We start from the raw sequence: 12,388 nt of genomic DNA on the forward strand, positions 1-12,388 counted from the left end.
CAGAGCTCTGCAATCTCTCACCATTTAGATAATATGCTTCTTTTTTATTCCACCAAAATGGACAATTTCACATTTTCCCACATTGTACTCCACTTGCCAGATCTTTGCCACTCACTTAACCTATCGATATCCCTTTGTAGCCTCCTTGTGTCCTTTACACAACTTACTTTCCTACTTATCGTTGTGTCACAGCAAATTTAGCAACCATACCTTCAGTCCCTTCATGCAAGTCATTTATATAAATTGTAAAAGGTTGAGGCCCCAGCACTGATCCCTGTGGAACACCACTCATTATCTCTTGCCAACCTGAAAATGACCCATTTATGCTGACTCTCTGCTTCCTGTTAGCCAGCCAATCTTCTATCCATGCCAATATGTTACCCCCTACACCATCAGCTTTTATTTTCCACAATAACCTTTGATGTGGCACCTTATCAAATGCCTTCTGGGAATCTAAGTACAGTACATCCACTGGTTCCCCTTTATCCACAGCACACATTACTTCTTCAAAGAACTCAAATAAATTGGTTAATCTTACTTTTCCTTTCACAAAACCATGTTGACTCTGCCTGATTACCTTGAATTTTAATAATAGCTTCTAATATTTTTCCTATGACAGATGTTAAGCTAACTAACCTGTAACTTCCTGCTTTCTGTCTCCCTCCCTTTTTGAATAAAGGAGTTAGGTTTGCTATTTTCCAATCTAATGGAACCTTCCCCAAATCTGGGGAATTTTGACAAATTAAAACCAACACATCAACTATCACCCAAGCCACATTTTTAAGACCCTAGGATGAAGTCCATCAGGACCTGGGGACTTGTCAGCCCACAGCTCCAACAGTTTTTGCTCAGTACCACTTCCCAGGTGATTGTAATTTTCTTGAGTTCCTCCCTCCCTTCTATTTCATGATTTACAGCTATTTCTGGGATGTTACTGGTATCCTCTATAGTGAAGACCAGTGCAAAATACCTGCTCAATTCATCTGCCATCTCCTTATTTTCCAGGATTAATTCCCCAGACTCACTTTCTATAGGACTAATGCTCACTTTGTTAACTTTTTTCTTTTTAAAATATCTATGGAAACTCTTACGATCTACTTTTATATTTCTAGCTAGCTTTCTCTCATACTCTAATTTTTACCTCCTTATTAATCTTTTAGTCGTTCTTTGCTGCTTTTTATATTCTGTTCAATCTTCTGGCCTGCCACCTATCTTTAGATCATAAGATTATAAGATCATAAGAACTAGGAGCAGGAGTAGGCCGTCCGGCCCCTCGAGCCTGCTCTGCCATTCAATAAGATCATGGCTGTTCTTTTCGTGGACTCAGATCCACTTACCCGCGCTCCCACCGTATCCCTTAATTCCTTTATTGTTCAAAAAGATATCTAAATTAGCTTTAAAGACGTTTACTGAAGAAGCGCCAACTACTTCACTGGGCAAGGAATTCCATAGATTAACAACCCTCTGGGTGAAGAAGTTCCTTCTTAATTCAGTCCTAAATCTGCTCCCTCTAATCTTAAGGCTATGCTCTCTTGTCCTAGCTTCACCTGCCAGTGGAAACATCCTCTCTACTTGTATCTTATCTATTTCCTTCATGATTTTATATGTTTCTATAAGATCCCCCCTCATTCTTCTGAACTCCAATGAATATAATCCCAATCTACTCAGTCTCTCCTCATAAGCCAACCCCCTCAACTCCGGAATCAACCTAGTGAACCTCCTCTGCACCCTCTCCAGTGCCAGTATATCCTTTCTCAAGTAAGGAGACCAAAACTGCACACAGTACTCCAGGTGCGGCCTCACCAGTACCTTATACAGCTGCATCATAACCTCTCTGCTTTTAAACTCAATCCCTTTAGCAATGAAGGACAACATTCCATTTGCCTTCCTAATTACTTGCTGTACCTGCAGACCAACCTTCTGCGATTCATGCACAAGGACACCCAGGTCCCTCTGCATAGCAGCATGCTGCAACTTTTTACCATTCAAGTAATAATCCTTTTTACTGTTACTCCTACCGAAATGAATGACTTCACATTTATTAACATTGTATTCCATCTGCCAGACCTTTGCCCACTCACTCAATGTAACTATGTTCCTCTGCAAAGTTTCACAGTCATCTGTACACTTTGCTCTGCCACTCATCTTAGTGTCATCTGCAAACTTTGACACCCTACACGTGGTCCCCAACTCCAAATCATCTATATAAATTGTAAATAATTGCGGTCCCAACACCGATCCCTGAGGCACACCACTAGTGACTGATTGCCACCCAGAATAGCACTCATTTATCCCCACTCTCTGCTTCCTGTTAGTCAACCAATCCTCTATCCATGCTAATACTTTACCCCTAACGCCATGCATCCTTATCTTATGCAGCAGCCTCTTGTGCGGCACCTTGTCGAAGGCCTTTTGGAAATCTAGGTACACCACATCCACTGGGTCCCCATTGTCCACCTTGCTCATTATGTCATCATAGAATTCCAAAAGATTTGTCAAGCATGACCTGCCCTTCATGAACCCATGCTGCGTCTGCCCAACGGGACAATTTCTATCGAGATGCCCTGCTATTTCTTCCTTGATAATTGACTCAAGCATCTTCCCCACTACAGAGGTTAAGCTAACCGGTCTATAATTCACCATCTTTTGTCTACCTCCCTTTTTAAACAGTGGCGTCACATCTGCTGTTTTCCAATCAGCTGGGACTACCCCAGAGTCCAGCGAATTTTGGAAAATTACCGTCAGTGCACCTGCTATTTCTCCCGCCATCTCTTTTAGTACCCTGGGATGCATTCCATCAGGGCCAGGAGACTTATCAATCCTTAGCTCCATTAGCTTGCCCAACACTACCTCTTCCGTAATAGTGATTGTTTCCAGGTCCTCACCTACGTTCGTCTCTTTGTCAATTACTGGCATGTTATTAATGTCCTCCACTGAGAAGACCGATACAAAATACCTGTTCAATGCCTCGGCCATTTCATCATATGCCATAACTAAATTCCGCTTCTCATCCTCTAAAGGACCAACGTTTACTTTAGCCACTCTTTTTCGTTTTATATATTTATAGAAACCTTTGCTATCTGTCTTTATATTCTGTGCTAGTTTTTTCTCATGTTCTATCTTACTTTTCTTTATAGCTCTTTTTGTGGCTTTCTGTTGACCTTTAAAGTTTTCCCAATCTTCTAGTTTCATGCTGCTTTTGGCCACTTTGTATGCCTTCTCTTTCAATTTGATAGCCTGCCTTATTTCCTTTGACACCCATGGCAGATTACCCCTTTTCTTCCAGTCCTTCCTTTTCACTGGAATATACTTTTGCTGAGCACTTTGAAAAATTGCTTTGAAAGTCCTCCACTGCTCGTCAACTGTCCCACCATAAAATCTTTGTTTCCAGTCTACTTTAGCCAAGTCCTCCGTCATTCTATTGTAGTCCCCCTTGTTCAAGCACAGGACCCTGGTATTGGATTTGATCTTCACACTCTACATCTGTATTCTAAATTCAACCATACTGTGATCACTCCTTCCAAGAGGATCCCTAACTATGAGGTCATTAATTATTCCTGTCTCATTACACAGGACTAGATCTAGGATAGCTTGCTCCCTCGTCGGTTCCATTACATACTGTTCAAGAAAACTATCACAGATACACTCAACGAATTCCTCCTCAAGGCTACCCTGACTGAGCTGGTTCCACCAATCTACATGTAGATTAAAATCCCCCATGATAATTGCCGTACCATTTTTACAGGCATTAGTTATTTCTTTGTTTATTGCCCGCCCCAATGTGATGTTATTATTTGGTGGCCTATAGACTACGCCTATCAATGACTTTTTCTTCTTAGAGTTTCTAATTTCCACCCAAATGGATTCAACCTCATTCTCCAAAGAACCTATATCATCTCTCAGCACCGCCCTGATGTCGTCCTTGAGTATCAGAGCTACACCACCTCCCTTACCTTCCTGTCTGTCCTTCCGAATAGTCTGGTACCCCTGGATATTTAACTCCCAGTCGTGACCAACCTGTAACCATGTCTCCGTAATGGCTACCAAATCATATTTATTCACGATGATTTGTGCAGTTAACTCATCAACCTTATTACGAATGCTACGAGCATTCAGGTAAAGTGCTTTTATGCTAGCTTTCTTACCCTCATGATTCCCAACATCTCTAATAATAACTCCTGAGTTAACCTTCCTTTCTGCTTCTTTCATAGTCTGCCTTGAACTGAAACCCTCCTGCACACATGTCAGCCTGCTGCTTACCTTTTTATTTACCATCATACTCCCTGTCGTTTTCCCTTTCCCTTCCCCCCGAGTCACTAGTTTAAAGTCCTAGAGACCACCCTATTTATCCGTTTCGCTAGAACACTGGTTCCAGATCGGTTCAGGTGGAGACTGTCCCATCGGTACAGATCCCCCCGGTTCCAAAACTGATGCCAATGCCCCATGAAATGGAACCCCTCTTTCCCACTCCACTCCCATTATGACCCTCGAGGACCTGTTCCTTAATTTCGCTCCTAGTGCTTTATAATCCCCAAATAGGTCCTCCATCCTAGCCTTGCCTATGTTGTTAGTCCCAACATGGACCACAACAACTGGATCCTCCCCCTCCCACTCCAATATCCTTTCAAGCCGGTCAGAGATGTCCTGCACCCTGGCACCGGGCAGACAACACACCATGCGGGACTCCCGATCCGGCTTGCAAAGGATACTATCTATCCCCCTAATTATAGAATCTCCTGTAACTACCACTTGTCTTTTTGCTCCCCTCTCTTGAATGGCCTTCTGCACCATGGTGCCATGGTCAGTTGGCTCATCCTCCCCGCAGCCCTTTTCCTCATCCACACAGGGAGAAAGTATCTCGTACCTGTTGGATAAGGTCAAAGGCTGAGGCTCCTCCACTCCTGAACTCAGGATCCCCCTACCTGCCTCACTTGCAATCACACCCTGTTGTCCCTGATCACTAACTGAATTTGAATTACTTAATCTACCAGGTGTGACTGCCTCCTGAAACAAAACGTCCAGGTAACTCTCCCCCTCCCGGATGTGCCGCAGTGTTTGAAGCTCAGATTCCAGATCATCAACTCTGAGCCGGAGTTCTTCCAGCAACCAACACTTGCTGCAGATGTGGTCCCTGCCGTTCACAATGGGGTCAGCCAGCTCCCACATCATACAGATACAGCATACAATTATATGCTTTTTCTTTAAGTTTGATACTATTTTTTAACTTTTTTATTTAACCATAGATAGTGGATCCTCTCCTTGGAATTTTTCTTTCTTGTTGGAATGCATCTATTCTGTGTATTCTGAAATATCTCCTTAAATGTCTACCACTGCATCTCTATTGACCTATCCCTTAACCCAATTTGCCACTTCACTTTAGCTAGTTCTGCTTTCATGCCTTCATAATTACCCTTATTCAAGTTTAAAATACTAGTCTTAGACCCACTCTTCTCTCCCTCAAACTGTATGTAAAATTCAATCATAGTATGATTGCTGCTGCCGAGGGCCGCTTACACTACGAGGTCTTTAATTAATTCTATCGCGTTGCACAATACTAGGTCGAGTATAGCCTGTTCTCTGGTTAGCTCCAGAACATGTTGTTCTAAGAAACTATCTGGAAAACATTCTCTGAACTCCTCATCCAGGCTACCTTGGCCCATCTGATTTTTTCAGTCTATATGTAGATTAAAATCCCCCATGATTATCGTTGTACCTTTCTGACAAGCTCCCACTATTTCTTCCTTTATACCCTGTCCTATCATGTTGTTACTGTTAGGGTGTACACCACTCCCACGAGTGACATTTTGCCTTTATCATTTCTCATCTCCACCCAAACTGCTTCTACATCCTGGTTTCCTGAACTTGGGTCATTCCTCTCTATTGTGCTAATACCATCATTAAGTAACAGAGCCACCCCTCCACCTTTTCCTAGCTGCCTATCCTTCCTAAATGCCATGTACCCTTCAATATTCAGGTCACAATTTATGTCATCCTGCAGCCATGTCTCTGGAATGGCTATCAGATCAGACTTATTTATTTCTATTTGCACTACCACTTCATCTGTTTTGTTTCGAATATTTAGATACAAAGCCTCTAGTTTTGTCCTTCTATTATTTTTGTAACCTCTAGCCTTATCGGCTGATTTACATTTAAATTTGTACTCACTGTCCCTTCCTGTCACAGTCTTTCATTTCCGATATTAATACCTTTCTCTCTTGCCTTGTCTCTACTCTTTGATTTACCACCTCTTTCCGAATTTGATCCCTTGCCTCCACTTATAAGTTTCAAATGCTCTCTACTTCCCTAGTTATGTGACTCGCTAGAACACTGGTCCCAGCTCAGTTCAGGTGTAGGCCATCCCAATGGCACAGCCCCCACTTTCCCCAGTACTGGTGCCAATGCCCCACGAACCAGAGCCCACTTCTACCACACCAGTCTTTGAGCCACGCGTTCATTTCTTTAATCTTATTTGCCCTATGCCAATTTGCACATGGCTCAGATAATAATCTCGAGATTATTACCTTTGAGGGTTTGCTTCTTAATTTCGACCCTAGCTGCTCATACTCCCTCAGCAGACATCTTTCCTAGTTCTATCTATGGCATTGGTACCAAAATGGACCATGACCACTGGATCCTCCCCTTCTGACTGCAAGTTCTTCTCCAGCACTGAACAGATGTCCCGAACCCTGGCAACAGGCAGGCAACACAGCTGTCTTGACTCTCCCTCTCGGCTACAAAGAATGGCGTCTATCCCCCTGAATATGCTATCCCCTATTACCACTACACTCCTTTTTACTCCTCCCGCTTGAATGGCTTCCTGTACCATGGTGCCATTCTCAATTTGCTCATCCACCTTGCAGCCCCCGCTTTCATCCATACAGGTTGAATCTCGAACCAGTTAGACAATTGCAAAGGCTGAGGCTCCTCTGCTTCTACCTTCTGGGTCCCCATACCTACCTCACTTGCAGTCACACCTTCCTGTCCCTAACCATGGAGCAAATCAGAAGACTGTATCCTAAGGGGTGTTTCTGCCTCCTGGTAGAAAGTGTCCAGGTAAATTTCCCCCTCCCTGATGTGTTGCAGTGTCTGCAGCTTGGCCTCAAGCACACAGATTCTGAGCTGAAGCTACTTGAGTTGCAGACATTTACTGCAGATGCGGTTGCCATGGATCACACTGGTGTCCATGAGCTCCCCCATGAGCTGCAACGCATCACCTGCCCTGTCATCCTTATTGAGTTTTAAATAACTAATTAATCATTTATTTAATTAATGTTTTGGTTAATGGTTTTCCTCACCAGCACTTACTACACCAATTTAAACCTTAGTAATGCGATAAACCTTACTCCTTTAAAATAAAACAGAACAACTCACCAGTATCTTATTCCCTTCTGCTTGTGTGCCTTAATTAATTGGCTGAGTTTGCTCAACACGACCACTAGGTGGTGCAGTACTAGCAATTGTGCAAATGCAGCCTCTTCTGCTGAAATGTCACTGTCTGTGACACCTCCGGCAGCTGCCAGGATTAAAGATGGCGCCGCTCAATTTATCACAGAAAAACATATTCAACCCGAAAATCCCGTCAATGGCTGCCATCGCCGTCTCCATCCCACCCCAACAGTCCCCTGCTCCCTCTTGCCATTGTGCTTCTCTCTATCAGTCAGTCCTCCACCCATCTTCTCACCGCTGGCTCCCCGCTACCTTCCCTTAAGCACTCGCTACAGCCTCGCTGTTTCCCCCCCTCAGCCACTTGCTCCAAACCTCCCCCCACCCTTCCCCTCCCCTCCCCTCCCCTCGGCTGATTGTTCCCCGCTTCTTGCTTCTCACGCCCCCACAGCCCCCCTTACCACCCCACTCTCAGGCTGCTTGCTCCCCGCTTCCCCCCCCACTCCTCCGGACACTAGCTCCAGGCCGTGCTACTTCCCTCCTCTCTGCCACTCGCTGCCACGTTCGATCGTCCTCTGCGCGCTGCCCGAAGAAGAAAGGCGGGCCACGAGGAAAGACGGGGCAATGTAGGAATGGAGAGGGAGTTGGGAAGAGCAGTGGCGAGGTCTGGAGCGAGCGGCTGAGGGGGGGGAAGCGGCCGGTGGGGAGGGGGAGAAAGCGTCAAGGCCTGGAGCGAGTGGCCAAAGGGGGAGTGCGGCCACTGGGGTGGGAGAGAGTAACAGAGTGGGGGGAGGGAGCGACCTCCAGCCTCAAAGTTCCCCATTCAGCCACTCGATGATGGTGGCGTTGTGCCATGACGTTTTCCCGCGCATGTGCCAATTAGTCCTGGCAAGACTTAGGCTGCACTTGCGCAGCATCTCACCGAGAGCAGGAGACCTTTTGCACATGTGCGCAGCTTGGAGTGCTCTGATGACGTCGGCAGGCCGCTACATTGTCAGGAGTCACTTTGTAATTAGTTATAAGGTAGTTACATAAATATTAATTTTCAGTTTTTTTCTCTAATTTGTAGCTATTAACACACACACGCTAACAGCAGTGTACTAACCTAGCTATTTACAGATACTCCCTAACGGCAGTTACTCACCAACCAAACACCTTACAATTTTCTTGTGATGTCACTGTTTGATTTTTTTTTTAAATTCAAGTTCAGTCAGCGCGCTCCCTCGCAGATCCGATTCCACTCCTCTCAGCTCCCGAAGGTAAGTGTAGGCTCCAAGCCTGGCGCTGTATTTATCCTCTCCTGGGTCTAGCTGCTCCCTCACAGGCCAGATTCCACTGTGGCTGGAACAAAGACCTGGAGCCAGCCTGCTGGCTAATAGGCTTGGATACTTTAGATACCCATGGTGGATATTTTCTGGGTGTTGAGGCTCCTGAGGGCCCCACCAAAGACTGTCCCACCTGCATCGCTGGAATTTTGCAGAGGAATAGAATAGGAGGTGGTGGTGGCTGGAGAGGGGACAAAAAATTGGGAGGGAGGGTGGAGGATGGCTCTCCTGCCCAGAGGCCAATTGTGCCACTTATGGCCCATTAAGGGCCTTTTCCTGCTGCTGCGGGCATTTTAACAGTGGCGGTGTGCCCTCCACCCTGTGGGGAGACTGCCTGGTGAACACTGGTGGCCTCCACGCGGGATCGGGGGCCCTCCTAATCTGGCACGCTGTGGCCCATGGAGTGGCCTCTCAGTAATAATGGCTGCCCCAATGGCAACAAACCCTGCCCTCACCAACAACCACACTGCTCCATTTCCCCCTCTCACTGGGGCCTGCCTAACTAGACCCAGTGACCCCCACCCCCCCAGCCCCCCAAACCCCACACCTTCCTGTAAGGCCATTGGCTCTCAGTGGCAATGCTGGGACTGAAGAGCTGCTGGTTCTCTGATTGGCTGGCATCTCTTGGAGGGCTTTCATCCTTTAAAGGGATGGGAGCCCTTGCCACAGCTCATTAAATGCATGAGTGGCATAGAATCCGGCCGGGTCACCCCCAAATGGCTGAGACAGGGTTGCCCCCGGCTTTCTGGCCCATCACAGGGGCCACTGCCACCCTGACAAAATACAGCCCGCGTATGTGCAGGGGCAAAGTTAGTCATGGGGTAAGGAGTCAGCTGTTGTGCCTGTCAGAGGAGCCGGTGGGAAGGGCTGTTATCTGGAGGCGCTTTGAGGAGAGTCCCTAATGCCATCATCCTTGGCCACCTCTTGCCTAGCACAGCTGACCTGCATCTCCCTGCTAATCAAGCATGGTGAACACTTGGCTGTCCTTGAAAGTAATGTTAAGCCATCAAGGCAACTGTTTGCTCAACGCTTCTCAAGGTTGCCACCATCGTGTGGAGGCCATTGTTGTGTGCCCACATCCACACATTGTCCTGCTGCATCGGACTCCCCATGAGGTTGGCCACTCTTTCAATAGAGGTGGTCATACGCTCATATGCCAGAGACATGACGATACTCATGGCTGCGATGGACTCCTCCATCTTCAGTGCTAAGTACTGCACTGACTCTGGGAATTCTGACAGATGACCACACATTTTCCTTTGCTGGTCCACAAGTGCCCTCTTAGCATATAACCCCTGAGGCTCTACATCTGTGTCTAGCTGAGCATCGTTGGATGCTTCCTCAGGACTCGGATGGGAACTTTCCATGGCTGTCTCTGCCTCCAGCATCTGCTATTGCTCACATGTGAAATATTCCTCACCTTGTGCCACCCTTTCTATCAGTGAGGATGGAGCTACTGAGGTGGGTGTATCTGCACTGGTGGAGGGAGCAGATTGTGCTTCCTCAGAGTGCTGCTCCACCTCTGAGGACTGAAATGCCTCCTCCCCCATCTCTCACTGTGCCTCCAGCGATGTCCCTGCAGGAGATAAAAGATAATCATCAGTGATGCACGTAGGTGACAGAGACATCAAGCCCTTGCCGTTCATTGATTATTACATTTTTTCATATCAGTGAACAGGGCTCCACATAAGTCACATGTTGGAGCCAGCTGCAAGTGTCATATGTAAAGCTTTCACCCAGTTGCTGCAGCACTCCCATATCTTCATTGGTGACAGCCTGTACTGCAGGGCATTCTCTTCCATTGGTGTCAGGGTGGCCAAGGATGCAACTGCACCACTGCTTCTTCACCTCTCCTGGGGGTTATATACTCTCTCATCCTGCAATGTGGAAATTTAGAGAGTGAGGACTCTTATGAGTTCAGTCCTTGCTTAGAATTTAGGCATGACATTTGAGGGGGCTCACTGTGGGATGGTGAACACCAGGTCAGCACCCTGAGGGTGATTGTCATTGCTGTCTATGGAGATGCAGAGTTAAGGTGGAGTTTTCGCAGACATTCTCATGTGTGGTCACAAGTAGAGTGCTTCAAAGGATGTGTGTGCTGAAGAACGCTCTGGAGGTGAGAGTGTGATGGCTGCCAGCTGAAAGTTGCATGGCACTCACCTTACCAGATCACAAAGGGTCGCTGAAGCATTTCCTGCCCTAGATCCACATCCTCCTCACCACACGCTGGCTTTTCACCACCTCTGCGACCTCCAGCCATGCCTGTTTGATGAAACTGGTTGGCCTCCTCCTGCCATCTTCTGGAAAGAGCCCCTGCCTCCGTGCCCTCACAGTTACCACCCTAACCTCCTGCCATGTCCATGAATTGTGGGGCTGCCCTTCCCCTTCTGGCATCCATTTTCCTCCTCCTTTTGCATCTGCAAAATAGCTATCCACAATATACAGTGTTACCACTGTGAGTGCTGTCAGTGTCCCTTTAAATACTCAGCCCTCATTCAGGCTTCTGACTATTCATCCCGTCGGCTGCACCTAATTAGACTGCAATCCTGGAGGAGCCCTCTTAATTGGCCGTCACCACAAAATTCACCTGGAAAGCCCGCTACTCGGAGGGTCGGGTTGCCAAACCGGAAATGGTCCTGCGCTCCATCAAAAGCTAAGCCTGTAAGATTCCATGCATGGTGTCCTACAAGCATCAGTACTGGGACATCAACTATTCACTATATTTATTAATGTTATAGATTATGCAAGAGAGAGCCATAGATCCAAGTGTGTTGATGATACAAAGATTGGTGGTGTAGTAAGTAGTATAGCAAGAACTATTCAATTACAAAGAGACAGGTAGATTAAAGTGAGTGGCAGTAACTATGGCAGATGGATTTCAACGCAGGTAAGTGTGAGGTCATCCATTTTGGACCAAAAAAGAATAGATTTAAGAATTATTTAAATAGTGAAAAGCTCGGAATTGTGGAGGACCAATGGGATTTAAGTGACCATGTGCATAGATTGCTAAAATCTAACAGTCAGGTACAAAAAGTAATAAAAAATTGTCAATAGAATTTTTGCTTTTATAACTAGAGGGTAAGAATATAAATGGGAGGAAGTTTTGCTACAATTGCACAAAGCCCTGGTTAGACCACATCTGTAATACTGTGTACCGTTCTGGACTTGAGAAAGCCTTGGAAGGAGGGCTGTGCAGATTCACCAGAATGTTATCAGGACTCCAAGGATTAGATAATGAGGAAAGATAACATAAGGTAAGCTTGCATTCCCTGGAATATAACAGGTTAAGGGGTGATTAGATGGAAGTTTTTTGGATTTTGAAAGGAATTGATTGGGTATATAGAGAGCAACTGTTGCTGCTGGTTGCGGGGGGGTGGGGGGGGGGGGGGTGGTGTAGGACAAGGCGATATAACCTTAAAATCAGGCTAAAATCAACCATTCAGGAGAGAAGTTAGGAAACATTTCTTCACACAAAGGATGGTAGAGGTGTGGAACTTCCTCCCACAAAAAGCAGTATATTTCAGCTCAATCAATAATTTTAAATCTGAGATAGATAGATTTTTGTTACCAAAGGATATAAAGGGATATGGAGCCAAGGGGGTGGATGGAGTCCGAATACAGATCAGCGGGATCTCATTGAATGATGGAACAGGCTCGAGGGGCTGACTGTCCTACTCCTG

At 46.2% G+C, this 12,388-nt stretch overlaps 1 protein-coding gene across 1 annotated transcript in view; it reads right to left on the bottom strand.

Annotated features, from left to right (window-relative positions):
* Positions 1-12,388, bottom strand: part of ltk (leukocyte receptor tyrosine kinase) — a 136,879-nt gene that overhangs the window by 86,607 nt on the left and 37,884 nt on the right. The gene's annotated exons all lie outside the window — the stretch shown is intronic.

This window comes from Heterodontus francisci, chromosome 9, assembly GCF_036365525.1.
Source record: "Heterodontus francisci isolate sHetFra1 chromosome 9, sHetFra1.hap1, whole genome shotgun sequence".
In the NCBI taxonomy this organism is placed as follows: Eukaryota; Metazoa; Chordata; class Chondrichthyes; order Heterodontiformes; family Heterodontidae; genus Heterodontus; species Heterodontus francisci.